A 12,648-nucleotide genomic window follows, 5' to 3' on the forward strand; every position below is an offset into this window, starting at 1 on the left:
TGGATCTCTGCCCTTTCTGGGCTGCCTCTTCTTTTCTGCAGCTGGCCCTGTTCTGAGGCCCCTGAAACATCATGCTGAGGAGGAAGATCCCTGAGCTGGGATCAGGGACACCTGGGTTTTGAGACCTGGTTCTATTAGTAGCCAGCCCACTGCTGTGACCTTAAGCCTTAGTCCCCATGAAGTTTCCGTCTGTGAGGATACTGGCAGCAAAGCACAAAAGCTCAGGGGTACCTGAGCCTATAGATTGTAATTTTGAGCCTAGGACTTGTCCAAACTCCCAAGGTGTTGAACTGTATAATTTCCCAATCTTGCCAGTAGGAAGAACCATCTAGGATGCTTGTTAACAGAACAGATATCTAGGACATCCTCCTGGAGAGCTGATTCTGTATATTTGGATGTGGTGTAGGAGTCTCATTTTAACCAAGTCCCCTGGATTGTAAGTTTGGGAAAGGCTTGTGTCAGTCATTCTGACCTTTACTGAGTGCCCAAGTTCTTCATGGCTCAATGAGGTCAAGGTCTAGTCATTATTCATTAATATAAATGCAGCGTACTTCACTGCGTTCCCACTGGGTATCAGTGGGAAGCCTTCCTCCTCAGGGCTGCGTCCCAGGGGTCTTGGAAAGGGTGGAGAGAAGGGAACACGTCTACACTTCTGGTGGAATTGCAAACTAATACAGCCTTTCTGCAAGGATGGAGAATCTTCAAAGATCTAAAGGTAGACCTTCCATTTGATCCTGCAATCCCATTACTAGGTATCTACCCAGTAGAACAAAAATCATTTTACCACAAAGACATTTGCACCAGAGTGTTTATTGGGGCTCAATTCATAATTGCCAAGTTGTGGAAGCTACCCACGTGCCTATGAACCCATGAATGGATCAACAAACTGTAGTATATCATGGAATACTATTCAGCCGTAAAAGGATGGAGATTTTATATCTGTTACATTTACCTGGATGGAGCTGAAACACATTCTTCTTAGTAAAGTATCACAAGAATGAAAAAGCAAATATCCAATGTACTCCATACTAATATGAAACCAATAGATAAACAACTACATGTTCATATGAACTATAAAACACAAATATAGTCTAGTACAGGGGTAGAGGGAAATGGGAAGGGGAAAGAGGAGGGGGAAGGACAATTGTCAGGAGGAGGGAGGGAGGGCATGAGATCTCACGTAATGTGCACTGGTGAGGACTATGCCATGCCCCCAGGTGGGGGGCTCTTTTACAAATGGAACTTTATCCTGGAAGTAAGAACAATGTAACCTAAAAATTTCTACCCTTATATTAATTTGAAATAAAAAATAAATTAATAAAAAAAATAAAAAAGAAAGGGGCCAGCCTCACAAAAGACGAGGCAGGCAGAAAGGACAGCGATCTACTGTTAGGAGCCCAGGGCCTGCAGGTGGTAATGAGAAATGAGAGTGTGCAGAAATGAGGCTGGGCTGGGCGGGGACAGCTGTGGGAGGTCAGGTGCTCAAGTCCTCCAGACCACTTTCATCTGCCACCAGGGCCTGCTCCTGGCTTCTGTGTAGTCACTGATTCTGTGCCTAGTGCCTCTCGGAAGAGAAGGAGGTGCCATTGTGGGGCCACTTCCGCCCTCCTTTAAAAAATTAAAGTGAAATATTTTGTTTCCTGAAAGTTTGGGCCTAAAATATGGGTAAGCATTATACACAGGAGTGCATTATACATGGCAAAATATGGGGAGGTTCCTCCAGAGATTCTGAGATATGACCGTTTCCAGTGGATGCAGATCCCTGATAAACTCCAGGGCCACAGAAGTGTCAGATCTCTTCCCATTTGCAGTTTAGAAGGGGGTAAGGAAGACCTGAACATTGTATAATCACAAAGCACCCCAAATGCAGAGTTAAGCAAAGGCCGGGTTGCAGGCCATTTTTAAAAAGTTACACGGAATTTCCTTTCCTTCATTCCCCGGTTCACATGTAAGTGTTGCACTATGAATTATGCCACATTATTCCATCAGCTCATCTTCTTTGGAGTTTCCATCTGTGGTTGGCATCCAGAGTGTCTCTGAGGTATATTCTTCTGCCTGTAGCTAAGTGGGGCTCCTCGCTGTGTTTCTTCCTTCAGAAAGTGCCTCCTCTTCTTCCTTGGTCTTCTGGTTCTCAGAGCTGGGCGCTGTAAATGCTGACGGCTGCCTCACCCAGCAGCATGCCGTGCCCACTGCTCCTGACCGGTAGGGGGCAACCCGTTTCTGGGGCTTAGCAGATTAAGGAATAGTAATGGTAATTGCAGTAGTTAGATTTCCTCTTCACCACCCCTTCCTTCACCCTCTCCCCCCAGGCATGGTAGAATCTCAGATATAAAAGGCTGAGAGCCACTGTTGAAGCTGCATGCATGAGAGCAGGATGGGCTGCAGGCCCGAGCATGGGTGTGTGAACTACTCAGCCTTGGAAGCCCTGGACCAGTTGAGAAGGAGTAAATGGAGGCTTGGGGTCATCCTCCTGAGGCAGGTTCTCCTGGGCCTGACCCAAAGCCAGATAAGGGCTTTAGAGGAGACATTACTTTTCACCCTGTCTATCACTGGCAGATTAAATCTCCCCAAATAGACCCTCACACTGCAGACTGTCAGCACTGCACCCGCTCTCTCTGTCAATAATCCATCAATTAAGGGCTGCTGATAATATGCATTGACACAGCAGATTAGGCAGCCGCGGTCCTGTTGGCTGGCTCTTCAAGTCAATGGTTGTAGGATTATCAACCCTGCCATTGACGTTTGCTTCATTCTTCCCTCACTAGTCCCTGGCGAGATTCAGATAGGAGGGGGAGCTCCATTCAAACCCAAAGGCTCAAAAACAAAAGAGTAATCTCATCATGAGGGCCTGAAAAGCAATTCAGATCAAGAGAATGCAGAGCCAATCCATTGCTTTTCTCTTTCTCATCACTGCTTTCTGCCCTGTTTGTGCTAAAATTGCCATCTGTAGAGAGTTTAGCTGGAGAGGACAAGGGTGTCAGAATCCTCCAATTCTTTAAACCCAATGGGCAGAGGGAGCCAGGGAAGCTGCCAGTGAAGAGGTCTTTAGTTTCCAGGTGTCAGGGAAGTTTTCTCCCCTGTGGTTTATAAACAGACAGCTATAGAAGGGGAACAAAGGTTTGCCATAAATCTGGCTTTTGGAGAAGAAGGGGACACTTACTTGTCAAGGGGGACACTTGAGTCCCCATCTAGTCTTTTCTTCTTGGCCCTTTCCTCTCTATGAGCCCTTAGTTCCTCCTAGGGGCAGCTTTAGTGTGTGGGGTGTCAGGGATTTAGGCAGGGACTTAGGCATAGCCACACGGGGAGGTGGGTAAGGTGGTGCCTGGAGACTGATGTTGGAAATGAGAGTCTGAAATAAAGTCGTCCAGGGAACCAGCCCAGCCAAGAAAGAAAGGATGGCGTGTCTAACACCTGGATTTTCTGGGCATTGGGGGAACAGTGAGGTGAGTTGAGGAGAGAGTTAAGACTGAGTAGATGGAGATGCTCAGGGAATATGAGGCTAAGAAGGTTCAGGGCCTGCAGGGGCCAGAAAGCTCCACTGACGCACTGTAGCCCCAGAACCCAGGAGTGATGTGGCTGCTATTGCATCCATATAATATGATTGCACCCAGAAGGCGAGGTGGGCAGGGGCCAGGATCCCTCTCTGATTGCAGTATTAGCTTGGGCTGCCATAACAAATACCAAAAATCGGAGGGCTTAAATAACCTGTATTTATTTTCTTACAGTTCTGGAAGCTGGAAGTGCAAGATTAAGGTGTTGCAGGTTTGGTTTTTCCTGAGGCCTCTCTCCCTGGCTTGTGCATGGCCGTCTTCTCTCTGTGCCCTCACACGGCCTTCCTTTTCTCTGTGCCCATGCTTCCCTGTGTCTCACATGTCCAGACTTCCTCTTCTTGTGAGAAACATTGCATGCCAACCACAGGGCTCACCTGATCGCCTTACTTTAATGTGTAACTTGTTTAAAGGTCCTTTCCTAAAGGACAGTCCCACTCTCAGGTACTAGGGATGAGTGCCTAAACATATAAACTTGGTACAGGATGCAGAGCGGGTAAGATTTATTCTGAAATAATCCTCCGGAATAGTTCTGCTATGAACCAGAAGGAATTGAGTCACAAAGGATTTTTCGCCCAGAGTGGTGCTTACTTTCGGGAAAGGAATAATCTGGGTAGAAAACATTGGGGGGTGGTGGTGAAGTGCTATACCTAGCAAGGAATTCATTTCCCATAAAAGGTGAGAAAGAAAAGCTTTGATGGACTTGGGGCTTGGAAGCAGACCCTAAGGAGACCAATTTTCCTAGGAACCATCTATCCGGGCATTTCCAGTAGTTGCCACCAGGCTGATGGTGGTAGGAGGATTCTCTAGGAATACACGTATCTCCCCTTCCCAGAGGCAAGTCAGACCCCTCTAGCAGAGGCCCACTCCCAGTTCTTCCTTCTGTTCCTGTCATTACATACCCATGCTGGTGGCTGAGGTGGCTGTGTGCAGTCCACCCACTAGTGTGGGTTTGGTACATTTGCCTGCTCTGCTAATGACAAAGTGACACGGCCAGGTGTCATGCCAGAGGGGCAAGCACGATATGTGCATACGGCCGATTAACCCTGTGTCCCTGTAGCACCGGAAGAGCATAGTCCCAGAATGAAGACATGAAGAGCGAATTTGCACCTGACCAGCAGCCTGTGCAGACCCTGGCCAGCTGACCCCTAGACCCGTGAGGAAGAAAAGTAAATGTTTGGTCTTATAAACCACTGAGATTTTGCAGTTGGTTGTTACTCAGCAAAAATTGACAGTGAGTATGGAAACTGGCCTTGTCTTATGAGGGTCAGCCCTGGAGGGCCAGTCCATCCCTCTACCGCCCATCATGTGGGGTTTGCAGTCTGTGCCACAGCTGATCTTTCAGGATGAGCAGCCTATGACTCCCAGGGGATCCCCTCCTCTCCCCCTCCACTGCACTCGGCCTTTTCGCACTGAGCTCCCACTTATCATTACTTGTGAGAAGAGGTTTTTGCTGCTAAGCATGTTTGAAAACCACCAGTCCTAACTTAACCACCCTGACACTGTGACGTAGCACTTGTCTGGTAACAGTGGATGAGTCAAACTGGAAAACTCCAGGTCTCCCCTGCACCCCTTTCCTCCCTGGCTATTGGCTTTTCTTGGGGAAGCTTCCCCAGTTCTGAGGGGCTCATATGCTCTCAGTTAACATCTCTGAGAGATTCCTTAGGGAAGTTAGGAGTGGTTGGTACACACCACTTTTCTAAATTGAAGTTAAACATTTAGATGTTAAAAGCTTATTCTTGAACTTTAGGTTGGACAGAATTGGACTAATGACAATTCTTGGTTTAAAACATTTTGTCATCATTGGCCCTATAAAAGTTCTCTTTACTTGTTACCTATTTGATTTAATAATATAATGATCACTGTATTATTCATTATTGCTATAGAAAATGACTGCAAACTTAGACTCTTAACCCATCATAAATTTATTATCTTATAATTCTGGAGATCAGAAATCTGAAATTGGTCTCATCAAGCTAAAGTCAAGATGTTGGAAGGGTGTGTTCTTCTCTGGAGGCTCTAGGAAATAGTGCACTTCCTTGCCTTTTCCAGTTTTCAAGGCTGCCCAGATGCTGGCTTATGGTCCCTTCCATCTTCAAAGCCAGCAAGGACCAGTTGAGTTTTTCTCACATTGTCTCATTCTGACAGTGACTATCCGACTTCCTTCTTTTCATAGTCAAAAACGCTGTGATTACAGTAGGCTCACTGGATTAAGGTAATCCAGGATCATCTCCCTGTCTCAAGATCCTTAACTTAATCCCATCTGCAAAACCCTTTTTGGCATGTAGGGTAATATAGTCACAGGTTCTAGGGACTGGGGTGGATTTGCCCGGAGGGGGGCAACACTGGTTTAGGATCACCACAGGTTCAAGTTACATGGTAATAATTGGACCAATTATTACATCAAAACAGAGTTGCAATAGAGAAAGAGTTTAATAATCACACGGTAGCCAAAAGAGAAGATATGAGGAAACCTCAGATCCACCTCCCAAAGAGGTTTGCAGGTGGGGCTTTTAAGGAGTCTGGACAGGTGATGAGCTGAAATGCGGAGGTTGCTGTATGGTTGAGAATGAGGGGTGAAATCATAGGACATGTAGGGGAAGAAGAAACCACATTCTTGCACTCAGCTGGTTCTTTGGTGGAAGTCTTCAGACCAGTTGGCATCAACTATCCTGCCAGAATTCAGGATCTAAAAATCACTTTAAGGAATTCTTGGGTAAAAAGGTCCAGTGTTGCAGATTCTATCTCAAAGAACAATGAGGGACAGGTAGTCAGTGGGCTATGTGATTCTCAGTTAGTTACCAACCACAGGAGAGTGGATTGAAGTGTACCAGTGCACCCTGGTCAACGCCTAACTATAATCCTTCCTGAAGCCTGGCAGGTAACAATTCTCCCTAACCCTGGGAGGACAGTTTCAGTATCCTGCCAGCACAGTCATCTGACTCAAGAGCTAGAATATAACCTGTGTGCTTATCCCTCTGTGATATTTTACTTATCATTCTTTTATTTTATATAGTTTTATCATATACAAGGTGGCCATTTAAAATTGTACATGAACTTCATGGGCACCTTATATATGTATATACATACATATACAGTACACACATATACATAGACATACATATGTACGTGTCTGCGTATGTATTCATGTGTGTACATATATAAACGCGCATGAATACATACGCAGACACGTACATATGCATGTCTATGTATATGCGTGTACTGCATATGTAGGTATATACATATATACTGTATATACTGAGCAAAAGGTTGTTTGATTTTGCTTGTTTTTATAGTTTATAAAATGGGCATCATATTATCTTTAATCCAGTATTTTCAGAATTGCATTTATCATTCAATATCGGTCATAAATATTTGTTTATGTTGTGACATGTAATTATTTTATTTCCCTTGCTATGTAATCGTGTGAATATACAATTTATTCAATATTTGGTTTGTTTCAGTTTTTTGCTACTATAGACAGGTGCTGGTAAGAACATTACTGAATAGGACTTTTTGTGCATATGTGCAAATTTTTCTGTTGGGTGTCAGGGGTGGGGAACTACTGGTACATAAGGTACGGGAAGGCCCCAGTTTACAAGATAATACCAACTCCAACTCCCATCTGCAGTGTTCCAGAGACGCTGCTCATCCAGCCTGTGGCAGTTTCAGTGTTAGTGTGGTCTTGACTGGTAACTCTGTGGTTGCAGAAGAGAGTGACTATTTTGTGACATGTTGTTTGCATTTATTTTTTTCTGTAAAATGTTAGTACTTTCCCACTTTTCTATTAGATTCATTGTCTTTTTCTTAATACTTTATAATTATTTCTATTCTGAGAAGTAATCTTTCATTATTTAAATCTGTGGCAAGTATTTTATCTCAGTAGGTGGCTTGTCTTTTCACTCTTTTAAAAATTTCTTCTGGTGAATTGAAGTGATCAAATTACCTGTTTCTTTTTGAAGTTGGTAATTTTTGTGTCTTACTTAAGAAATCTTCTTCTTCTTTCTTCTTTCTTCTTCTTCCTCGACAGAGTCTCACTTTGTCACCCTGGGTAGCGTGCTGTGGCATCACACAGCTCACAGCAACCTCAAACTCTTTGGCTTAAGCAATTCTCTTGCCTCAGCCTCCCAAGTAGCTGGGACTACAGGTGCCTGCCTCAATGCCCAGCTATTTTTTTTTTTTTTTTGGTTGCAGTTGTCATTGTCCTTTAGCAGGCCCAGGCTGGGCTTGAACTCGCTAGCCTTGCTGTATGTGGCTGGTGCCCTACTTAGTGAGCTATGGGTGCTGAGTCTTATCTAAGAAATCTTTCTTCTACTCCCTAGCTCAGGAAGATATTCACCTATCTAAAACTTTTAAATTATGCTTTTGACATTTGAGTCCTTAAATCACTAGGAGCCAATTATTTGAGTGGTGTGGGTAGGGATTCAAATTTTTTCCCCCACAGTATGGATGACCACATTCCCCAGTTCCATTCTTTAAATAGTCCCTTTAGTCCTTACTGATCTGTGCCAACATTCCATTGTCCATCAAAGTCCTGTACATGTATGGATCTCTTCGAGGGCTCTCTTTACTACTCCTCCTTCTCCTCCTCCTTTTTACTATTGGGGATTCATTGAAGGTACCAAGAACTGGGTTGCATTGATTGCATTTGTTAGATAAAGCCCCCCTTATACTTGTGTCCCACCCCCAAAAGCCGTAGAGGGCTCTTTTCTTCCCACTGGTTAGTCTATCTCCTGTCAGTACCAGGCTGTCTTTACTGCCCTATTTGTTACAGTGATTATACCTCCTCCCTCTTATTCTTCTTTTTGGCCTATTGTATTTTTCAGTCACTTTGTCATATTCCATAAGAAGCTCTGCTGGGATTTTGATTGGAATTGCACTGAATGTTTGATCAACTTTCATAGTGTCATTCTAGCCACAAACATGGGGTTGTCCTCCATCCGTTCAGATAATCTTTAATACCCTCCTGCCATAAAGCTTGAGTGTTTTCTATGCATCTGCAAATCTTGCACATCTCTTAGTAAGATAATTCCTACGTATTTCAATAGTCTTATTGCTATCATAAAAGGTCTTTTATTTTTCAAAAAAAACCCCTAGTTAGAAAAGTTAGAAATCTTCTAACTATTTTGAAAACTGATTTCATATCCGGTCAACTTGAAAATATTTTCTATTATTTCTAATTATTTCCCTTTACATTCCTTTGTAACATTTTCTAATAATGATATTATTGTTCTGCTTTTCAATATATATTTATTCAACTTTCTTTGAGGTATAATTCACATAGAATAAAATACACATTTTTAATTTTTTTTATTTTTTATTTTTTGGGATTCATTGAGGGTACAAAGAATTAGGTTACCTGATTGCACTTGTTAGGTAAAGTCCCTCTTAGAATTGTGTCCTGCCTCTTCGATAATAAAACACACATTTTAAGTGTGCAGTTTTAACAAAGATTTGTTATCTTCATTTAATCACCATGTAATCACCACTCTCAGGGCATAGAACATTTCTGCCATCCCAGAAAGCATCTAACTGTCCTTCGTCCTGCCCCAGGCATTCACTAATTTAATTTTCATCACCATCAATCGCTTTCCAGTTCTAAAACTTTATATAAATGGAATCATATATATACTCTCTTGTGTGTGGCTTCCTTCACTCAACATTGTCTGTGAGATTATATCGTGATTATGTGCATTTCTGGTTTGTGCATTTTTATTACTGAGTAGAATTCCCTTGAATGAATATAGCATTATTTTTGTATCCATTCATCTGTAGATGAATGTTTGGGTTTTTTCTAGTCTGGAGCAAGTATTCTTGAGGATATCTGTTTTCAACACTTGTAGAATAAAAAGCCCTAAGAATGGCACTGCTGGGTTAGAAAAAAACTTTGTATTTTTATATATAAAAAAACTTTGTATTTTTATATATAAAAAAACTTTGTATTTTTATATATAAAAAAACCCAAATGGTTTTCCAAAGTCATTATGCCATTTTATACTTCTGCCGCCAACAATGGATGAATGTTTCAGATATTCTACATTGTTTTCAATGCTTTGTATGGTCAGATTTTTTTTAAAAAGCATCTTTAATGCAACATGGTTTACATATAATAAAATGGTAACATACATTCAGCAGTTTGTAGAGTTTTCACAGTGTACACACATGTAACCACTGCCATAATCAAGATACAGAGCATTGGGTGGCCCCTGTGGCTCAAAGGAGTAGGGCGCCAGCTCCATATACCCAAGGAGGTGGGTTCAAGCCCAGTCCCAGCCAAAAACTGCAAAAACTGCAGGAAAAAAAAAAAAAAAAAAAAAAGATACAGAGCACTGCCATCAGCCCCAAAGTATTTCCACAGCTCTTTAGAGGCATTCTTTTCACTCCGGCCCTTTGAAATTACTAATCTTGCTTTCTCTCACTATTGATTAGTTTGCTTTTTATCTGTCTTTTTACTTTTAGTCATTTCCATGATTGTTAAATTGTATCTAATTATGATTTTAATTTTCATTTCCCTGATGGCTAATGATGTTGGTCATCATTTTATGTACTCTTTGGATATTTGTATACCTTTTTCTGGAAGTGCCTATTCAAATATAGTATTTTTCGTGTTTTAAAAAACTAGAATATTCGTCTTTTCTTTTTCAAAACAGTTTCAGCTTTTTTAGGTCATTTACAATTTTTATATAAATTTTAGAATCAGCTTATTCATTTCTAAAAAAAAGCCTGCTGGAATTTTGATTTGGATTGTGAATTAATTAATCAGGGAGAACTGACACATTAATAATATTGAGACATCCAATCCATAAACATAACATATTCTCCTTTTATTTCTCTCATCAATATTTTGTAATTTTTAGTCTAAATAAATATCTTGCATATTTTTTATTAATTTTATTTACAAACATGTTTTTATGCTGTTGTAAATAGTATTATTTTAAAAAATTTTGTTTTCTGAATGTTTATTGTTAGTTTATAGAAACATGATTTGTCTTTGTATATTGGGTTTTATCCTGTAATCTTGCTAGGTTAATTGTTAATGCCAGAGTTTTTCATAGATTCCTTAGAATGTTTTATGTAGTTAATTATGTATTTAAATAAAGACAATTTTACACTTTTCTCACAATCTTAATGTCTTCAGAGTTTTATAATGTTCTCTGTCTTGTAACAAAATGAAATAGATTTAAAAGTGGGCAACTTTGGGCAGCGCCTGTGGCTCAAAAGGGAAGGGCGCCAGCCCCATATGCCGGAGGTGGTGGGTTCAAACCCAGGCCCGGCCAAAAACTGCAACAACAACCAAAAAAAAGCGAGCAACCTTGTATTGTTCCTGACTTTAAAGGAGGTATTTCTAACACTTCTCCATATAGGATGATGTTTGCTATAAAGTTATCCTTTTGTAGGTGCCTTTTACCTGTTTAACAATGTTCAATTTTTGTCACTGAGAGTTTTATCATAATCCTGTTATTTTATTAAATGCTTTTCTGCTCGGGGGATGATAATGTAGGTTTTTTCCCCCCTTACCAGTCTATCAAAGAAATGAATGACATTACGTATTTTTAAAATATTAAACCAACTTTGCATTTCAAGAAAACATCATATTTGGTCATAAGGTAGTATTACTTTTATACAAAATTAAGTCTGGTTGGTTTATAGTTTAAAATATTTGCATTGATATTTATAAGTTGAACCTGTGAGTTTTCTTCCTCATTCTATCCTTTGATATTGAGGTTATAATGGTTTCATAAAATAAAATGGGAAATTCTCTGGGAGAACTTGCACATGGTTAGAAAATGATTTTTGGCTTTTATGTGGTAAATAATGATAAAACCTATTGGTTTTTTCTGTGTAGGAAACTGTGTGAAGCAGCTAGCCATTTTTTGATATCCATACTTATTATCAGACTAGTCAAGAAATTCTAAGTGTTTTAGACTTGGAATATTCTGTTTTTCTAGAAATAGGTTCATTTATTCTCATTGTTCTAATACATTGGAATAAATTAATCGAGAATATTCTCTCTCTCTCTCTCTCTTTTTTTTTTTGAAACAGAGTCTCAGTATATCACCCTCAGCAGAGTGCCATGGTGTCCCAGTTCACAGCAACCTCAAACTCTTGGGCTTAAGAGCTTCTCTTGCCTCAGCCTCCCAAGTAGCTGAGACTACAGGCACCAGCCACAATACCAGCACCAGCCCAGCTATTTTTGTCGTTGTAGTTGTCATTGTGGTTTAGCAGGCTTGGGCCAGGTTCAAACCTACCTGCCCCAGTGTATGTGGCCAGTGCCCTAACCACTGAGCTAGGGGTGCTGAGCCAATATTCGCATATTTTTAAATAATGCTTAAATCTAGCTACATTTTTATCTCTTATTTCTGAAGTTATCATTAAAGTAGGGAAAATATTTTCTGTTTTAGAACCTACTAGACTATCCCTGAATATGCAATAGGTGAATCACAGAACTTACCAGGGAAAGCAAAGAGGAATAGGAGACGTGTGTGTGCACACGTCGTGAACACATGTGTGATACAGGTGGGATTTGAATCCAGACAGTCTCCGTAAAGAGCCAGAATACTTAGTCATTTCACTAATGGCTACACTAGGAATGACGGAGAGGAGGAGCAAATAAAGGATATATAGGTTACACACACACACACCCCTCTCATTCTCTCTGCCTTTCTCCTCTCTCTTTCATGTGTATGTGTTTATAAGAGAGAATTCAGTGCAGAAGTTTCTTGATATCTCTTTCAAAATATATTCTAAGCTTTCAGTGGAAAGAGATTCAGCTTGGGTCCAAAGTGGGTAGACCAGCCTCAGCTGGTGCTGAATATATAGGGAGATAAATTTTGTCTCCATGTACCATTGGTGTCAAATGAAAATGTCCCATTTTTTTTTTGTTTGTTTTCTTTTCTTTCCTTTTTGTTTTTTGAGACAGAATCTCACTTGGTTACTCTTGGAGAAGAGCGTGCCATGGCATGTTAGCTCACAGCCATCTCAAACTCTTGGGTTCAAGCAATTCTCTTGCCTCAGCCTCCAAGGTAGCTGGGACTACAGGTGCCTGCCACAGCACCTGGCTATTTTTTAGAGACAGGGTTTCGCTCTTGCTCAGGTTGGT

This window comes from Otolemur garnettii, unplaced genomic scaffold (genome assembly GCF_000181295.1).
Source record: "Otolemur garnettii isolate 467f Iridium unplaced genomic scaffold, OtoGar3 scaffold00059, whole genome shotgun sequence".
Lineage (NCBI taxonomy): Eukaryota > Metazoa > Chordata > Mammalia > Primates > Galagidae > Otolemur > Otolemur garnettii.